General features: G+C 39.9%; 1 long non-coding RNA gene across 2 annotated transcripts in view; it reads left to right on the top strand.

The window, feature by feature from the left end:
* LOC309634418 overlaps positions 1–19,534 on the top strand; it is a 136,284-nt gene that overhangs the window by 98,633 nt on the left and 18,117 nt on the right. The gene's annotated exons all lie outside the window — the stretch shown is intronic.

The raw sequence follows: 19,534 nt of genomic DNA on the forward strand, positions 1-19,534 counted from the left end.
CATTTTTCAAACATAAATAAGCAATATTATATTATGGTTATTATTTTGTAACCTGATTTTATTCACTTCATTACACATTGTGAGCATTGTTCATATCATCATTTTAAATGGGAGCACATAATTCCTTTGCTTGAAGGTATTATCATTTACTTAAGCAATGTAACTGATCTCCTGTTAATGGAACTGTTCACAATTAAAAATGGCCAAATATTGCATCCTGAGATTTACCCTTGCCAGGGATATAGCACACACTGTTTTTTTTTTTTTGGCTGCGCCAGGTCTTAGTTGTGCTACGCAGAATCTTCATTGTGGCATGTTTTTAGTTGTGGTATGGGGGATCTGTAGTCACAGCACGCATGCTCTTAGTTGCGGCATGTGGAATCTTTAGTTGAGGCATGCAGACTCTTAGTTGTGGCATGAGAACTCTTAGTTGCGGCATGTTAATTCTTAGTTGTGGCATGCATGCAGCGTCTAGTTCCCTGACCAGGGATCGAACCTGGGCCCCCTGCATTGGGAGCACAGAGTCTTACCCACTGGACCACCAGGGAAGTCCCACCATACCCTATTTTTGAAGAGGGAGTTTTCTAATGTTCACTAAAAATACTGTGGTCCTAGGTTCTATCTAGTATTTCAGAATGAGCTTCAGAGAGAGACCAAAGGCCTACAGAGATTTAGAGAGGGATTAGCTCTCCTTTTTGGTAATAGTTCTTCAGTATACTCAAGGATATCTTAAGATCAAATGAGAATAATCAAGTGTCTCCACTCTTACAAAGAGAGCCTTGAGTATTCCATTCAGTTTTCAGCTGAGGTTTAACCCAGAAGGGCAGATTTTTAACTTGACTGCATTTTGTGTCAACTGTATGTGTTTCAACGTTTAGTATACAAGTCTCTATAGGAATTCTATCCAGACTACTGTTGAACCAGAGTTACTAAAGGGGAATTTAAGCAAAGGATCGAGGACTATAGAAACCTCTTTTGTAATATTGGACTGGGGGTCCTGCTCTGTGTCCTTATTCCTGGGAACGCTGTTGGAGCCTGGCATGAAGAATTGCCACAAGAGGTTGTAACCAGTTTATTAACCTCAACAGCCATCTAGCCCTTATGAGATTATCTTAGCTGGTACAAAGTGTTGATCAATGACAGTTGTATGTATATATGTGTGTATTTTCAGAGCAGAAGAATTAAATGAATTTACTATGGGTAGAGCAAAGATACAAATGAAAAACCAGTATACTTAGAAATGTTGCTGAGTACCTATTTGTTGAGGACATGATAGAGGTGGAAAGAATCCAGTCTGGATTAAATAGTGCTGGAGAAGCTGACCATTAAGGGGCCTTTTTTTTTTTTTTTATAAGCATTATTATTATTATTATTATTTTTTAAGTATTTATTTATTTATTTATTTATGGCTGTGTTGGGTCTTCGTTTCTGTGTGAGGGCTTTCGCTAGTTGCGGCAAGCGGGGGCCACTCTTCATCGCGGTGCGCGGGCCTCTCACTATCGCGGCCTCTCTTGTTGCGGAGCACAGGCTCCAGACGCGCAGGCTCAGTAATTGTGGCTCACGGGCCCAGCTGCTCCGCGGCACGTGGGATCCTCCCAGACCAGGGCTCGAACCCGTGTCCCCTGCTTTGGCAGGCAGATTCCCAACCACTGCGCCACCAGGGAAGCCCCCAAGGGACCTTTTAATATTAATAGCTCAGACACTAGGAAACATCTCTTGGACAGGACTGTTGCTACTGCAGTATATAGAATTTCTGCTCCAAAATTTGTGTTTGACTTCTAAATGCCTTAAATATTCTTTTTAAATTAATTAATTGATTTATTTACTTTTGGCTGCGTTGGGTCTTCGTTGCTGCATGCGGGCTTTTCTCTTTAGTTGCGGTGAGCAGGGTCTACTCTTCATTACGGTGCGTGGGCTTCTCATTGCGGTGGCTTCTCTTGTAGCAGAGCACGGGCTCTAGTCGCACAGGCTTCAGTAGCTGTGGCATGCAGGCTCAGTAGTTGTGGCACACAGGCTTAGTTGCTCTGCGGCATGTGGGATCTTCCTGGACCAGGGATGAAACCTGTGTCCCCTGCATTGGCAGGCGGATTCTTAACCACTGCACCACCAGGGAAGTCCCGCCTTAAGTATTCTTAAAGAAATTTAAACACTCTATTTTTTAAAGGCAATTTAATTTTCATCATTTATGCCCTAAAATTCTCTGGTTACTTGGTGTTAATTCAATCAAGTGTTTTATTTTTATTTTTTTAATATTTATTTATTTATTTGGCTGCACTGGGGCTTAGTTGCAGCACGCAGGATCTTCGTTGCCGCGTGCGGGATCTAGTTCCCTGACCAGGGATTGAACCCAGCCTCCCTGCATTGGGAGTGTGGAGTATTACCCACTGGACCACCAGGGGAGTCCCTCAGTCAAGTGTTTTAAAACTATCTTCAGCTTATTTATTACTTCTGTTCTTGGTGGTTTTCTAGATCAAGGCTGTCTCTTGGGATTAATGCAACTGATTTCCAATTTACAGAGTGAATAATAGACCAGTGTCCACCTCTCTCCTTTCTTTTCTCCTCTCTTTTTCTTTTTATTCTGCCATCATCTTCTTTTTATATTACCAGTATTTCCCCTTCACTACCCTCTTTACCTCTCTCTTCCTTCCTTTAACTCTTCAAATTCTACTTCTTTGTGAGCCAATTTTCTCAAAATTAGGCATCTTTTATGTTTTCCCATCATTCTCTGGCATAATAGCTGGGTTTTCTGGCAAGCTCTGTAGGTCCTGCAGAGTTTACTCTTTGTTTAGGGAAGTGGTGTACTAAGAGTGTGATCCTCAGTTTTTCTGTGCTTTGCTGCCCGTCTCCCTCTTTGCTTGAGCATTACCTGAGGGCCCAACAAATGTTTTTGATCATAAGAATAATGTTCAGACTTTCCCCGTATGAGGTAAGATCCCTTTCCCATTGGAGTCACTGAAGGTGGCAAACATATGACCATGAGCAACTTTAAGGGAAATTCATCATAAAGTGCCTTTTTTAGTGTTGTTTGAAAAATAAGCTGTTGCTATAGGATTTTCGTAAAACTGGCCCCATGCCGAGATGGAAAGCATGTGGTCATCAACTACAAAGGGAGCTTCAGCTGAGAGGGCTCATTTGGGGATGAAAATTGTCTTCCTGTTTTCTTACTGCATCAGTGATACAGCAGTTTCTTTTATAATTTCCAGTTGTGCACAAGCCAGTCAGAAGAAAAATGAGTTTCCCTTCCTCCCTAGCTGAGAGAATATTCTTTTAAAACAGGGAAAGAAAGATAAACAGAAGAAGGAAAGAAAGAAGTAAGGAAAAAATCCATGGCAAAAAGTATATTTAAAAAATCCTCCCCCTCCACTGGTTTCAGGGAAGAGAGATTAGTTTGATATACAGCTTGTTTTAGATCTTATCTTAACCAGATAAGTTGCTTCACCAGGCACACGAGGTTATTGGGGGGAACTGATGAGCATTTTTTAGTGATTCAGTATTGTAGGTAAATATATCCTCATTCATTGACCATTTATCTCTTGTTTATTTCTGCTTACAAGCTAGAAAAAGAATATCAGTTGATCGTTGGAATTTCAGTTGGATTTTCTCATAAAACTGTTCACACATTTTATTTCTTTTGGATGGGGGAAGAGAGATAACATTCCAAACTTGCAAAAACAAAATAAAAACTTCAAAGATTACAAGGTCCGTCTCTTCATCATCAGGGAAGGAGCTTCAAATTAGGCTGTAGATTTTCTACTGATGTGCAACCAAATTCAGGGTTTTAAGGTGTAATAAAATCATCGTGTTACAAGGTCAGGAAATGTGGTTAGGAGCTTTCACTGACTTTTGATGCCAAGCCTTCCTAGATATATTTGCAAGGTTGGAGCAAGGTCAAGTGAGGACTGCTTATAGAGTGACTAGGGTAGGAATATGGGGATCTGGAAGCTTGAGCTTCCACCCAGGATTTATCCGAGGATTGATCTTGGCCCCTTGGGTGAATTACCCAGGAAGGAACAGTTCATACACCACAGCTTTGTAAATCTAAATCTCTGTGCATGTAGAACCTTGTTGACACTCGGTATGGAAGGGAAAGAGACCAACCATCAAATAATTTTTTTACAAGAACTGTTGTCTCAGATTGAGTTTCCTAGGAAAATGGGACATTACCTTCAAAGGAGTGAAGGAAACAGGATTGGGCAGAAATAGAAATTGAACTGCCCTGCAATTGCAAGAGAGATTTCAGCCAATCCTTGGGATCATCAGAGGGCCCCCTTCTTGACGCTAGAGGGCCAGACCTTGGTACTCCCCTCCATCCACCAGCCATTACATAACGACTGCCCACAGGGAGGGGTATAACCTTGAGTGAAGCCACTCCCTTCTGCAGAGAGCAATTCGCCAAGAGGGGCAGCTGGGAGCTGTCAATGGCCACCATTGCCAGCAGCAAAACTCTCAGGAATGAGTTTTTTTTGTTTTGTTTTTTTTTCCATTTATAAAATAGGGCCAATACTATCAACTTTATGGGGTTAATATAAAGTATAAATGAGATAATCCTTGTAAAGGGCCAAAGCTGGCATGGTAAATGCCAAGAGCTTAATGCATATTAGCAGTTATTATTTAAATGACAGCAGTGTAATATTAATAATATTTGTAAAAGTGTTATTAGCCATCAGCCACATCTGTCTGAGAGTGTGTATTTTCCGGGTGCAAGATGCAGGCGGACTTCGGGAGAGTGACAGTGTCTCTGAGATGGATCATGTTTTTCATATAACAACCAAATGTAGTCAGTCATGTGCTCTTCTGTTGTTGTATCCCTTCACTCTTGGAAGACATGTTGAGACACAGAGCCCTTTGCTGTCAAACAATCTAAAAGCCAGGGGTGGGTCAGACGCTTAGATGATGCCTCCAGTGTTTCTAAGCCTGCTGCCTCCTTGGGAGCAGACAGTGCTGTCTGTACAAGGCAAGTGCCCTTGTTGAATAAGGATGGCAGAGGGAAATGATGACTTCGTTAGGAGATGGAGAATAGCATAGGTAGGCTTTAATTTCTGTAATTTAAGTTTTTGCAAATTCTGGTATTCTATTAAAATTCTATCTATCTGACATTTGTGTCAGCATGAAAAAAAGTAAGAATACATATATTGGTACTTGCTTTTTTTAACATGAAGCTTAATTATTTTTCAATGTAATTATTGACTGAGGTGGAGACCAGGGTAGCCTACACTTCTCAGTTCAATAACTCTTTTTTTAAATTAAAAATACTTTTATTTATTTATTTGAAATTGATTGTTTTTATTTTTTTTCTCTAGTTGCGGCGAGTGGGGGCTACTCTACGTTGTGGTGCGTGGGCTTCTCATTGCGGTGGCTTTTCTTGTTGTGGAGCATGGGCTCTAGGCACGTGGGCTTCAGTAGTTGTGGCTCGCGCGGGCTCAGTAGTTGTGGCTCGTGGGCTCTAGAGCGTGGGCTCAGTAGTTGTGACACACGGGCTTAGTTGCTCTGCGGCATGTAGGATCTTCCCGGACCAGGGCTCAAACCCGTGTCCCCTGTATTGGCAGGCAGATTCTTAACCACTGCACCACCAGGGAAGTCCCTCAGTTCAATAATTCTTGATGTTAACTTCAGCAGATATCAATGTCTGCTTATTGTACTCCCAAGAGCCATTGCAGGCAACTCTACCTTTTAAAATAAATGTTAGTTCTAAAATTAAATTAAAAGCTGGGTCTTGGCATCTCATAAGTACTGTGTACTCCCAAGTTACTTCTACGAAATGTTAAATAAAACATTTATTGGGTATGTTGCCCCTGTCACCAGGCAGAAGCTGTTATTCCTCTGCAGATGGGAGGGAATCATTATAAGGTGATGAAAGGTGAGCAGTAGCTCCTCAGAGGAGTCAGCCAGAAAGATTGTAGGCCTTAGTCTCATTATAGTAGAAATAACAATCAGAAATCTGTCCTGATCTTTGGCCTGAAGGAATGTAAGCAGCTGTTCCTGACTTCCTGAGGCTAGTGGTTCCAAAAGCAGTTCAGGTGAATCTACAAGGTCAAAGTGGAAGAGGAAACAGAAAAGGTCTGATGAGCCATATGCCAGTTACAGGCACTCAGCAGTGGAGCCAGTAAGAGGTTGGGAAAAAGTAGGTGCAGGGCTTCCCTGGTGACGCAGTGGTTAAGAATCCACCTGCCAATGCAGGGGACATGGGTTCAATCCCTGGCCCAGGAAGATCCCACATGCCACGGAGCAACTAAGCCCGTGCGCCACAACTGCTGAGCCCATGTGCTACAACTACTGAAGCCCGTGAGCCTAGAGCCTGTGCTCCACAACAAGAGAAGCCACCACAATGAGAAGCCCGTGCACCACAAAGAAGAATAGCCCCCGCTCGCCACAACCAGAGAAAAGCCCGTGTGCAGCGAAGACCCAACGCAACCAAAAATAAAATAAATTAAAAAAAAATAAGTAGGTGCATGAGGAGATTCACATGTATGTGTCTATGGGTGTGCACAGCTGTGGGCATTCCTGGACATCTGGGGTTTAGTACATGCTGGAACAACTGTTACAATTGACTTGGTTGGAAGGAGCTACTTTCAATCCCCAGAGATTGGTAGCTAGGATGACAACCCAGATGAGGTATTTGAAATCTCCCTTTGGTGAATGCAAACCTCTGTCTCTATAAGCTGGCATAGTCTTACCAGATGGAAATGCCAAGGATGGGACTAGTGACAAGTTTTAAGGATTTAGGGACCCAGCCATCTCCTAAACTACAGCCAGCCTGGGATTTAGGGACCTGGCTGTCTCCTGAACTGCAGCCAGAGTGGAAGGTTTTGGAGTGGAGGAGTACAGGCAGCAGCAGCAGAGGGAGCCCCCAGTGAATTCTGTAAGATGACTCTGGTTGTTAGTAAGATTTTACATGTTATGGGGACATTTTTCACACCCATCTAATCTGCTCTGAATAGAGACTTCACTGTATAGGGTTGTCTATGTGATTCCAGACAGACTGTAACCCAGACACAGATGTTAAAACACACGTGTGCACACACATGTAATGTGCACACATACACACCTGTGTGCTCATCCCTCGGGGAGCATTTGTAGAGATTCTCACTGTATGAGGTATATCAGGACCACATGAATGTGATGCACAGACTGCAAAATTTCTGATGTAAATAGGTAGACTTTAAGAATGATGAAGGCAAAGGTTTTTGTCTCTTTTGGTCAATGATATATCCCCAGTACATAGAAGAGTGCCAGCACATATTAGGTGCACAATAAATATTTGTTGAATGAAATAGGTAATATTCCACCACCAATAACAGCAGCACCAACTATACTACCAAGAACAATTACACCAGCAAACTAGAGAGTTTCACGGGACGAGGAGCACTTCAGCTTGGGAAGGTACTTAGCATGTTGCTTGGTATGTGATCCTTAATTACTGAATGAATGGGGGAACTTTTGTATTACTCTAGTTTTTTTTTAAATACAAAAGTAATACCTGGCCATGGTAAAAAAAAAAAAACCCAAACATTAAAAAAGAGTATATAACAAAAAGTAGAATTCCTCATCACTCTGGCCACTAGTCTCACTTTCCAGAAGCAACTAGTATTTACAGTTCATGTGTGTGTAGGGGAACATACTCTACACTGTTCTGTCCTTGCCTTTCTGGTGTTGGATGTCTTTCCTTATCAGATTATATAGATCTACCTCATTTTTTTTTCAACAAAGGCATAAAATATCCATAGAATTGTATCATGTAGACGTAACATAACTTATTTAATTGGCCTCCAGTAGTTGAAAGTTGCACCCTTCTGAAATGTCACTTGACATTTCAAACAGTGTAACAGTGAACATCTTTGTCATGCTTCAGGGGCACCATTGCCAAAGCCTCAATGGGAATGGTGCCACCTGGCCCAACACTGTGTAATGCAGTGGTCCTGAGCCTTATACTTAGTCTTTGCACACATGTCCAAGTGTTTCTGTAGGATTAATTTCTAGAAGGACAATTGCTTGCTCAAAACCTATGCTCAGTGTGAAGTTTGATAGCTAATCTCCATAATGTTGAATGATGTTAACGTGAATCAACTGATTAGTCATTTGTGGGAGTCTGTATTAGCCAGAGAAATAGAATATCTACCTACCTGTATATCGATATCTATTTATCTATCTCCTATTGGTTCTCTGTCTCTATATGTGCGTGTGTGTGTGTGTGTATGTATATAAAGAGATTTATTATAAGGATTTGGCTCATATGATTATGGATGGTGAAAAGTCCCAAGATTTGCAGTTGGCAAAGAGGAGACCCAGGTGAACTGATGCTATAAGTTCCAGTCCAAGTCTGACTCTAAAGGCAGGAGCTGGATGTCCCAGCTAGAAGAGTCAGGCAGAGGGAGCAAATTCTTCTCTTACTTACCTTATGTTCTGTTGAGGCCTTCAGATTGGATGAGGCCCACCCACATTGGGGAGAGCAATCTGCTTTACTCAATCTACCAATTCAAATGTTAATTTCATCCAGAAATACCCTCACAGACACACCCAGAATAATGTTTAATCAAACATCTGAGCACCCTGTGACCCAGTCAAGTTGACAGATAAAATTAACCATCGCAGTGTACTCACTTTTATTATTTTTTAAATAAATTTATTTACTTATTTATTTATTTTTATTTTTGGCTGTGTTGGGTCTTCGTTGCCACGCGTGGGCTTTCTCTAGTTGCGGCGAGCGGGGGCTACTCTTTGTTGCGGTGCGCAGGCCTCTCATTGCAGTGGCTTCTCTTGTTACGGAGCATGGGCTCTAGGCGTGCAGACTTCAGTAGTTGTGGCACTCGGGTTCAGTAGTTGTGGAGCACAGGCTTTGTTGCTCTGTGGCATGTGGGCTCTTCCCGGACCAGGGCTTGAACCCGTGTCCCCTGCATTGGCAGGCGGATTCCTAACCACTGTGCCACCAGGGAAGACCGCTACTCACTTTTAAAATGCAACTTAAGACTAAAATATGACTTTTATTTCTATCCTATTTGCATAAATAAATGCACTAATACTCAATGATTTGTATGTGTTAAATTTTGTTTTCAGATTCTTGGTCTTTGGACACTATAAGATTTAGTGCTAGTGAGTATATTCCACCTTTTAAAACACTTGTTAATGTATTACGATAAAGCCAACCCTAGCTCCTGGCATAAGGCTCTCCCATGAAAGTCTAATTTAACCTTCCTTTTACATATGTAATATTGCAAACATCAGTGGGCATTTTACATCCAAAGGGCTTTGGGTTCAAACCTTTAGAGATTTCCTTACTGATGTTTCTCAGCTGTTACTTCAGCAAATTCCAAATTCACTCTTGGTGATTTTTATAGCTATAATAGCCATTCAATTTCATTTATAAATGAAATAAGTGGCCTTTGATCATATACTCTTTGCAAAGCCTGATGCACTCTGTTGAATGTGTTTTGTTCCCGCTGTATTTTTAAAAGCAGTAGCTGCACTAGAGACAGCTTGACCTTACCGTGAGAAATAGCATTTTATCATGAAACTTGGCAGAGCCTTCAATTTCCTCCCGTTTAGTATCTGTCAGTCATTCCCATTGTCCAGGAAATATTCTCTCTGCTCTCCATGTGAAAGTTGTTATCTCTGGTGGCAGATACAACTTCTCTGAGGCCAGATCATCCTCATCCCACAGCTCAATCATGTAGTATTGCCGGATCCCTGTGGAAAACCAATCATGTTCTTTAAAGTGTGGCTGGAAAGTTAATGATGCAAAAGAAAGACACTGGATCCCCTACACATACCATTAAGTTCCTGCCCACTTCCCCTAAATTGTGTGCCAATCTCTTTGACCCTGCTTATGAACCCAACAGGCATAAAATAGAGGCTGAAATGAAAGGAAGAGGTCTTATTTACCATATCAAAGTATTGAGCTGGAAGGGACCTTAGACTTTGTCTAATCATAAACCTTCATTATAAAGACAAGAAAGCTGAGGCCCAGAGAGGGGAACTGACTTGACCAAGACCACTCAGCTAATTGGTGTTGGAGCTGGGGCTGGAAAGCATATATTTTTATTGACTAATTTAACTGATATGTAATTTGCATACCATAAAATGCACAGAACTGAGATGTCCAGTTGATGCATTTTGACAAATGGATATATCTATGTAATCATAGCTAACACACCCACGTCCAATCAAGATATAGAATATTTCTGAGGAATTTTCCATATATTCCTTTCTAGTTAAAAAGTAGGTTTTTCACTCCTGATCTAGTATTTTTGCTACCACTGACCTTTTCACCATCATATAGGTACGCTTACCATTTGACGAAAAGAGCCCAGGGCCGGAAACAGGGTATATGGGTTCTCCTTCCAGTTCTTGTTCAATTAACTGTATGATATTAGGCAAGCAGTTTCACTGAGTCAGTGTCTCTAGCTATTATAGGATGGCGTACGGTGGGGAGCCAGATTGTAAAGGTGATAAAGCTTGCCTTTGGTTCTTCCTACCCTTCTTTTCTGAAATCTTTCTTCTCTGGGCTGTGAAGTGTTGCTAGTTCTATCTAATTCCAACTACATTCTGTATGTTGTTTTGATCTAGCTAAGTACCATTACAAAGTAAGCTGAGTAGTCTGTTTTATGTCAAGGTATTAATAACTTTGTTCCTGGAAATGCTTGTATTTAATAATCATAGTGACATCTACAGTTTATTGGAACCTACACTGTATATCAGGCATGTGTTTAGTACTCTATATATGTTGCCTAAATGGATGTTGCCTTATAGGAGCTCTATAAAGTTGTTGGGTCTATAAAGTTGTTGTTTAGGAGCTCTATAAAGTTGTTGGTTGTAAGGCCAGTCTGAGGCTCAAGTAGGTTAAGTCATTGGCCCATAGTTGCACAACTAGTAAGTAGCAGAGTTTGCATTGGGACCCAGATCTGCCCAACTCCACAATCAGGACACTTTCCATTCCCCTTCCTGCCTCAGGGAACTCTTGAAGATGACAATGACTTCACCCAAAGGAATAACTCTTTGAAGGTAGAATTTGAGGTAGTATATCTTTCTGGGGTGAGAATGACATCTGACCGGGGAGCTCATGGACAACATATGCATCACTCCAGGGCTGTCAGTGTGGTTGTTCTCCTGGTCCCAGGACCACAGTGAGAAAGGCCTGAGAAAGCCCTGTGAACAGTGCACTGCTTTGCATGAGTTCTGCTATGTTTAACTGTGTCTGGACAATTCTGTGCACTGGGGTTTTGGACTCAGTAAGATGGAGCAAATGGATTTTGGAGGGCAAGTAGTTATTACAGCCAATATCGCCTATAAAAATTGAGATTTCAGGCCAGAGCATATAACTATGTTAATTACAGGAAAAGAGAAAGGAATCACCATGCACTCACTCAAGGAAGTAACTCTGGCTAAGGACCTCATGCCTACCAAAGGGGTGCTCTGTCCTCTTCCCCACAACATAAAGAGAGGTTTCCTGGTTTAAGGGTATGAACTGAATCTTATTCACAAAGAAAATGCTCAGAAGTTTTGCCTGAGGGAATACTCAAGAGTTTCTGTTGGGGTATCTAATTTCATTCATATACCTTTGCTTCTAGTTGTCTGACTTGCAAGTTTAGCATAGTATTCTTTTTTAAAAGCCCTACTGGGGGCTTCCCCGGTGGCCAGTGGTTAAGAATCCACCTGCCAATGCAGGTGACACAGGTTCGAGCCCTGGTCTGTGAAGATCCCACATGCCGCGGAGCAACTAAGCCCGTGAGCCACAACTACTGAACCTGTGCTCTAGAGCCCGCGTGCCGCAACTACTGAAGCCCACACGCCTGGAGCCCGTGCTCCACAACAAGAGAGGCCACTGCAGTGAGAAGACCACGTGCCGCAGCGAAGAGTAGCCCCCGCTCGCCGCAACTAGAGAAAAGCCCACGCGCAGCAACAAAGACCCAAGGCAGCCAAAAATAAAATAAATTAAATAAATAAATTTATTTAAAAAAATGTATATTCTAAAAAAAAAAAAAAAAGCCCTCTTGGGTATTAAGAGTTTTCCTGAAGTGGTACAGAGGAGATATGAGAAATAAAGCAACTCAACAGATAGAGGTGCCAAATTAAGTACAGCACATGTAATTCAGAGCATACTATCCCCTTGCAGGGGATATGCAGGCCCCAGGAGAAACAGCTGAGAACAATTCTGCTGTGTGGTTTATGGGAGGAATCTAGATCTATCTTAAGAGCATCCCAGACTCTAGCCTACTACTGATTAAGACCCCCTTTTGGGTAACTTCTTGACCTTGGACCTGTTGAGAGACACTCTCAGGCAAGGAATCAGAGTGCAATCCTTAGTTTTGTTAGTAATGCACAGATACACATGCCACCCTTTGGCCAGTGCCCAGAAGCAGTTCTGGAAATGCCTTAGTCATTTTTGAGCTGGACTGAATCCAGAGACAAACCCTGGCCCCTGAACTTTGGAAATGCTGAGGCTCAGTAGACTTTATTAGTTTTGGTGCTGGTGAACTTCAACACCTCCTTCTCATCTTTTAAAAAAAGCTGCCTGAGGTCAGAGACCTGAGACTTCAGAAAAGCAGATCATATAGCATGCAGCTGCATTCACAACAAGACAGTGGAGGCTTTGAGGGGTTGCTTGCCTATAGAAGTTTGCACCCAGCTGTGGTTTTGCCTGGTCAGTGGGGCACAGAAGTCTGATCGCCTTTGCATCAACAGTTTTAGCCTTTAATGGCACAGAGGTATCAAGACAGTTCTCAGAGTCTGAGAGAAAAAGAGGTTGGGTCAAGTTGTGTTTGTTTGCTCAGGGATAAAAGATGAAACCGAGTCTTGGGAGGTGGCTGCCATACTCCAGGCTGGCATAACTTTCCAGAGAGCTAACTGACCTCCTGACCAAACCAATAAACCAACAAACCACTAAGGACTAGAGCTCTGAAGGAGGACCCCATATCTTAGCTTGAAGAGTCGCCACTTACACCTGCTAAATGTGTAGACAGTAGGACTTGTTTTGTGCAAAGGAATGTTTTTCTTTCACAGTTCACAAAATCTTTCAATGGTTCACCAAGCAAAAAATATTTATTTTTGGCAGTGTCTGAGAATATTCATTTATGACCAATTCATTCTTTTGACCACTCCATCAAAGTGTTGTTTCCTGGAGTCTGTGGCACAAAGGTACGAGGGCAAGCTGAACTGCCCAATACCACACCTAGCCCTTCAGGCCTGCCTTGGTCCTAATTATCTCTGTGCCCATGAAAGCCTACGGGTGGCCAATGGAAGAAATCTCTCTACATAGAGACAGCCTAACCCAAGACAGAGTTCATTTAATGACCATCTGTAAGAGGCATGGCTATTTGGTTACCATTCTGTGCTCTGTGATACTGGAGATCAGGAAAGTCTCTTGGTTTTACCCAGAAGATGCCCCACTGTGCCTCAGCCAACTGTGTTCTCGTGCCCTCACAGGCCAAAAGGATCCAGGCTGAACTGTGAGCTACTTTAAAATTGGAGATCAATGATGGAGACCTTATGTAAAAAGCCTAATGTAATTTTAGTAACCATTGGCCAGCCTCAGGTTTTCCCCTTGTTCCTGAGCCATATGCCTTCATGACCTTGAGAAAATCAGTTAGCCACCCAAAAGAGGGTGTTACTGGGTGTTGCCTGAGCTTTACAGATGTTAGCAAGGCTCAAGACAATGGCTGCATTTTTTATTTAAAGGAGGAATACTGTGAACCAAGACAGGCTTCTTCTATAATGACAGAAATACCGCTTTCCACATCAGTTGTGAATCTAACTTCATAAACATGATAGTTCAAGTTTACACTGAACACTTTATGAAACGGAGGATATTTTACAAAATGATCTAGCTTACTTATTTTTTTTTATTGAATTTTATTTTATTTTTTTATACAGCAGGTTCTTACTAGTTATCCATTTTATACATATTAGTATATATCTGTCAATCCCAGTCTCCCAATTCATCCCACCACCACCCCACCCCCCTGCCACTTTCTAGCTTACGTATTTCTTAACCAAGAACAGCTATTAACCCTCTAGAGATTAAATTAAATCTCTTAGATCCAAACACAACTCAAATAGAAGCACTATTAGTTTAATTTTTTCTCCAGATTCAGAATCCAGAAATTTTTTGAAAAAGAAAATTGTGCATTCATTTTCTCTGAACATGACTTGTTTGCGGTCCAGATTTCTAGCTCAGATATAAAATTGGATTCTTTGAAGAGGTTCAGAAACTAATTTTAAAAACCTAAGGCTCATCAATAAGTGACAGAGAGTACTTTGGGTACCATTTTATGCTCCCTAGTTCTAGGGACCACAATATTTTGTTCAAAACAAAATCTTTCATTGTCATTTAATGTCCATCATTAGGCAATACAGATTATAAACTTTTTGCTCTTTTTGCCCGTGAAAACTACTAATTCTTGTCAGTTAAATGGAGAGTGTATTTTCAGTGTAAAATCTGAATAATAAAGAATTCTTAGAGAAAGGTATTTTTGAGTTTTAAAATATATATTTGAATACTTTGTAATAAGCTCAAACACTAAACAGTATTTTCTGAATTATGTAAAAGATTTTTCCTCACCCCTCCCTTCTTGATTTATATTTTGTTTGTTTTTCATTTTGGAAATTTAAAAAATACAGAACAGTGTGAAAAATAATAAACTATTACCCAATACCCACTAACATTTTATTATATTTACTTTTACTATTTTTTTAATTAAAAAATAAGACATTTTAGATCAAATTGAAGTCCCCTTTGTTCTACATTCTCTATCTTATCCCATTCCCAGGGGCAGTTGCTGTTATGAATTTAAGATATATTCTTAGAATATTTTTAATACTTTTTATGTGCGTACTTATATATCAAAGGACAATATGTACTAGTGTATGTGTATGTGTGTTTTTGTTTTTGTTTTTTTAACATCTTTATTGGAGTATAATTGCTTTACAATGGTGTGTTAGTTTCTGCTTTATAACAAAGTGAATCAGTTATACATATACATATGTTCCCATATCTCTTCCCTCTTGCGTCTCCCTCCCTCCCACCCCTCTCTAGGTGGTCACAAAGAACTGAGCTGATCTCCCTGTGCTATGCGGCTGCTTCCCACTAGCTATCTATTTTACGTTTGGTAGTGTATATATGTCCATGCCACTCTCTCACTTGGTCCCAGCTTACCCTTCCCCCTCCCCATATCCTCAAGTCCATTCTCTAGTAGGTCTGCGTCTTTATTCCCATCTTGCCCGTAGGTTCTTCATGACTTTTTTTTTTTTAAGATTCCATATATATGTGTTAGCATACGGTATTTGTTTTTCTCTTTCTGACTTACTTCACTCTGTACGACAGACTCTAGGTCCATCCACCTCACTACAAATACCTCCATTTCGTTTCTTTTTATGGCTGAGTAATATTCCATTGTATATATGTGCCACATCTTTTTTATCCATTCATCCGATGATGGACACTTTGGTTGCTTCCATGTCCTGGCTATTGTAAATAGAGCTGCAATGAACATTTTGGTATGTGACTCTTTTTGAATTATGGTTTTCTCAGGGTATATGCCCAGCAGTGGGATTGGTTGGTTGTATGGTAGTTCTATTTTTAGTTTTTTAAGGAACCTCCATACTGTTCTCCATAGTGGCTGTATCAATTTACATTCCCACCAACAGTGCAAGAGGGTTCCCTTTTCTCCACACCCTCTCCAGCATTTATTGTTTGTAGATTTTTTGATGATGGCCATTCTGACCGGTGTGAGATGATATCTCATTGTAGTTTTGATTTGCATTTCTCTAATGATTAATGATGTTGAGCATTATTTCATGTGTTTGTTGGCAATCTGTATATCTTCTTTGGAGAAATGTCTATTTAGGTCTTCTGCCCATTTTTGGATTGGGTTGTTTGTTTTTTTGTTATTGAGCTGCATGAGCTGCTTGTAAATCTTGGAGATTAATCCTTTGTCAGTTGCTTCATTTGCAAATATTTTCTCCCATTCTGAGGGTTGTCTTTTGGTCTTGTTTATGATTTCCTTTGCTGTGCAAAAGCTTTTAAGTTTCATTAGGTCCCATTTGTTTATTTTTGTTTTTATTTCCATTTCTCTAGGAGTTGGGTCAAAAAGGATCTTGCTGTGATTTATGTCATAGAGTGTTCTGCCTATGTTTTCCTCTAAGAGTTTGATAGTGTCTGGCCTTACATTTAGGTCTTTAATCCATTTTGAGTTTATTTTTGTGTATGGTGTTAGGGAGTGTTCTAATTTCATACTTTTGCATGTACCTGTCCAGTTTTCCCAGCACCACTTATTGAAGAGGCTGTCTTTTCTTCACTGTATATGCTTGCCTCCTTTATCAAAGATAAGGTGACCATATGTGTGTGGGTTTATCTCTGGGCTTTCTATCCTGTTCCATTGATCTATGTTTCTGTTTTTGTGCCAGTACCAAACTGTCTTGATTACTGTAGCTTTGTAATATAGTCTGAAGTCAGGGAGCCTGATTCCTCCAGCTCCATTTTTCGTTCTCAAGATTGCTTTGGCTATTCGGGGTCTTTGGTGTCTCCAAACAAATTGTGAAATTTTTTGTTCTAGTTCTGTGAAAAATGCTGGTGGTAGTTTGATGGGGATTGCACTGAATCTGTAGATTGCTTTGGGTAGTAGAGTTATTTTCACAACGTTGATTCTTCCAATCCAAGAACATGGTATATCTCTCCATCTATTTGTATCATCTTTAATTTCTTTCATCAGTGTCATATAATTTTCTGCATACAGGTCTTTTGTCTCCTTAGGTAGGTTTATTCCTAGATATTTTATTCTTTTTGTTGCAATGGTATGGTAAATGGGAGTGTTTTCTTAATTTCACTTTCAGATTTTTCATCATTAGTGTATAGGAATGCAAGAGATTTCTGTGCATTAATTTTGTATCCTGCTACTTTACCAAATTCATTGATTAGTTCTAGTAGTTTTCTGGTAGCATCTTTAGGATTTTCTATGTATAGTATCATGTCATCTGCAAACAGTGACAGCTTTACTTCTTCTTTTCCGATTTGGATTCCTTTTATTTCTTTTTCTTCTCTGATTGCTGTGACTAACACTTCCAAAACTATGTTGAATAATAGTGGTGAGAGTGGGCAACCTTGTCTTGTTCCTGATCTTAGTGGAAATGGTTTCAGTTTTTCACCATTGAGGACAATGTTGGCTGTGGGTTTGTCATATATGGCCTTTATTATGTTGAGGAAAGTTCCTTCTATGCCTTCTTTCTGCAGGGCTCTTATCATAAATGGGTGTTGAATTTTGTCGAAAGCTTTCTCTGCATCTATTGAGATGATCATATGGTTTTTCCTCCTTCAATTTGTTAATATGATGTATCATGTTGATTGATTTGCGTATATTGAAGAATCCTTGCATTCCTGGAATAAACCCCACTTGATCATGGTGTATGATCCTTTTAATGTGCTGTTGGATTCTGTTTGCTAGTATTTTGTTGAGGATTTTTTTTTTTTTAATTTTTTTTTTTTAAATTAATTAATTAATTTACTTTGGCTGTGTTGGGTCTTCGTTTCTGTGCGAGGGCTTTCTCTAGTTGCAGCAAGCGGGGGCCACTCTTCATCGCGGTGCGCGGGCCTCTCACTATCGCGGCCTCTCTAGTTGCGGAGCACAGGCTCCAGATGCGCAGGCTCAGTAATCGTGGCTCACGGGCCCAGCTGCTCCGCGGCATGTGGGATCTTCCCAGACCAGGGCTCGAACCCGTGTCCCCTGCATTGGCAGGCGGACTCTCAACCACTGCGCCACCAGGGAAGCCCTTGTTGAGGATTTTTGCATCTATGTTCATCAGTGATATTGGCCTGTAGTTTTCTTTCTTTGTGACATCTTTGTCTGGTTTTGGTATCAGGGTGATGGTGGCCTTGTAGAATGAGTTTGGGAGTGTTCCTCCCTCTGCAATATTTTGGAAGAGTTTGAGAAGGATAGGTGTTAGCTCTTCTCTAAATGTTTGATAGAATTCGCCTGTGAAGCCATCTGGTCCTGGGCTTTTGTTTGTTGGAAGATTTTTAATCACAGTTTCAATTTCAGTGCTTGTGATTGGTCTGTTCATATTTTCTAGTGTGTGTTTTTTAAAATTAAATTTTATTAGAGTATAGTTGCTTTACAATGTTGTGTTAGTTTCTGCTGCGTGTGTTTTAAATGTGCAAGAGGGACAGTTTACCCTACATATATTTTTTTGCATATATCATCTTACAAGTTGCTTTTGTCATTCAATATCGATTTAACCATGAATACCTTGATTAGTGGATGAGTCTTCTTTGCTTATATTATTTATAGTATGTGACATATTTGGAATTACTTATACCATTTTAGTTTTTTTTGTTTGCTTTTGTTTTTCCATTTTGCTTGCTTTTCCCCTCTCTTCTCATCTTCTATTATATGGTCACATTTCTTTATTTTCCCTTTTTTACTAGTTTGAAAGTTACACATTCTATTTCTAGTCCTTTAGTAGGTACCTTTAAAATTTTGTTATACATAACTCACATTATTTTAAAATAAATACTGAAGTTAATTTATACTATCCTTCTAAACAAGGAATTTAGCACATTTTTACTATAGACAATCCTCTTCAGTCTCCCATATTAACTATTATTTAGAGTTTTAGTTCTACCTTGTTTTTAAATACAAAAGAGTGTTTGTTATTGTTAGCTAACATTTTTACAATTGTTTTGTTTGTTTTCTTTTCTCCCCATTGCTGTTGAATTCCATCCTTCATTCTGGCTTCTTGTTCTTTCTTGCTAAAGTCTCTCTTTCAGTAGTTCTTTTGGTGAGGATCAGTTAACTCTTTTGGGCTTTGGATGTATAAAACGTGTATTTATATTACTTTCATTCTTGAGTGATCATTTATCTGTGGATAGAATTCTATTGTATCAGTTTTTCCCCTTGAATACTTCGAAGATTTAATTCATTCTCTTCTGGTATCTGTTGCTTCCAAAGAGAAGTTTGCTGTTAGCCTGCAGCCAGTCTAAATGTGTGATTTTTAATTTTTAGATAATCTGCCTTCTCTTTCTGTTCGATTTTCAGATTTTCTCTTAATATTCTATAGTTTCACTACAATGTGTCAATGTTTTGGAATTGTTTTTATTTATCCTGCTCACAACTCAGTGTGGTTTTTATTTATTTTTAAAATTTAAGTATTTCTTTTGTTCTAAAATTCTCATCCATTATCTCTTTAAATATTGCCTCTTTCCTATTTCTCTATTCCATTCTTTTGGCATTTCTACTAGAATTATACTTTTCCCCTTTCTTTCCTCCATGTCTCTTAGTGTCTTGTTCAAATTCTTAATTTTTAAAATTTCTCTGTGCTATGTTTGCTGTTTTTTCAGCTCTCAGTTCACTAATTCTCAGTTGTTTCTTTTTTTATTTAAATGAGCATATTTTTATTTCTTGTATTTCTACTCAGTTCTTTTCCAAATCCAATAGTTCTCGTTTCATAATCTATTTTTAGATTAGAGGTTTGTATTTTTCCCCTTTGTGATAAGGATACTGCTTTAAAAATATTTTCAGGTGTTTTATTTTCCTGTCCTGAAAATCTTATC

The sequence above is a fragment of the Balaenoptera borealis genome, assembly GCF_965194805.1.
Source record: "Balaenoptera borealis genome assembly, chromosome: 8".
NCBI lineage: Eukaryota > Metazoa > Chordata > Mammalia > Artiodactyla > Balaenopteridae > Balaenoptera > Balaenoptera borealis.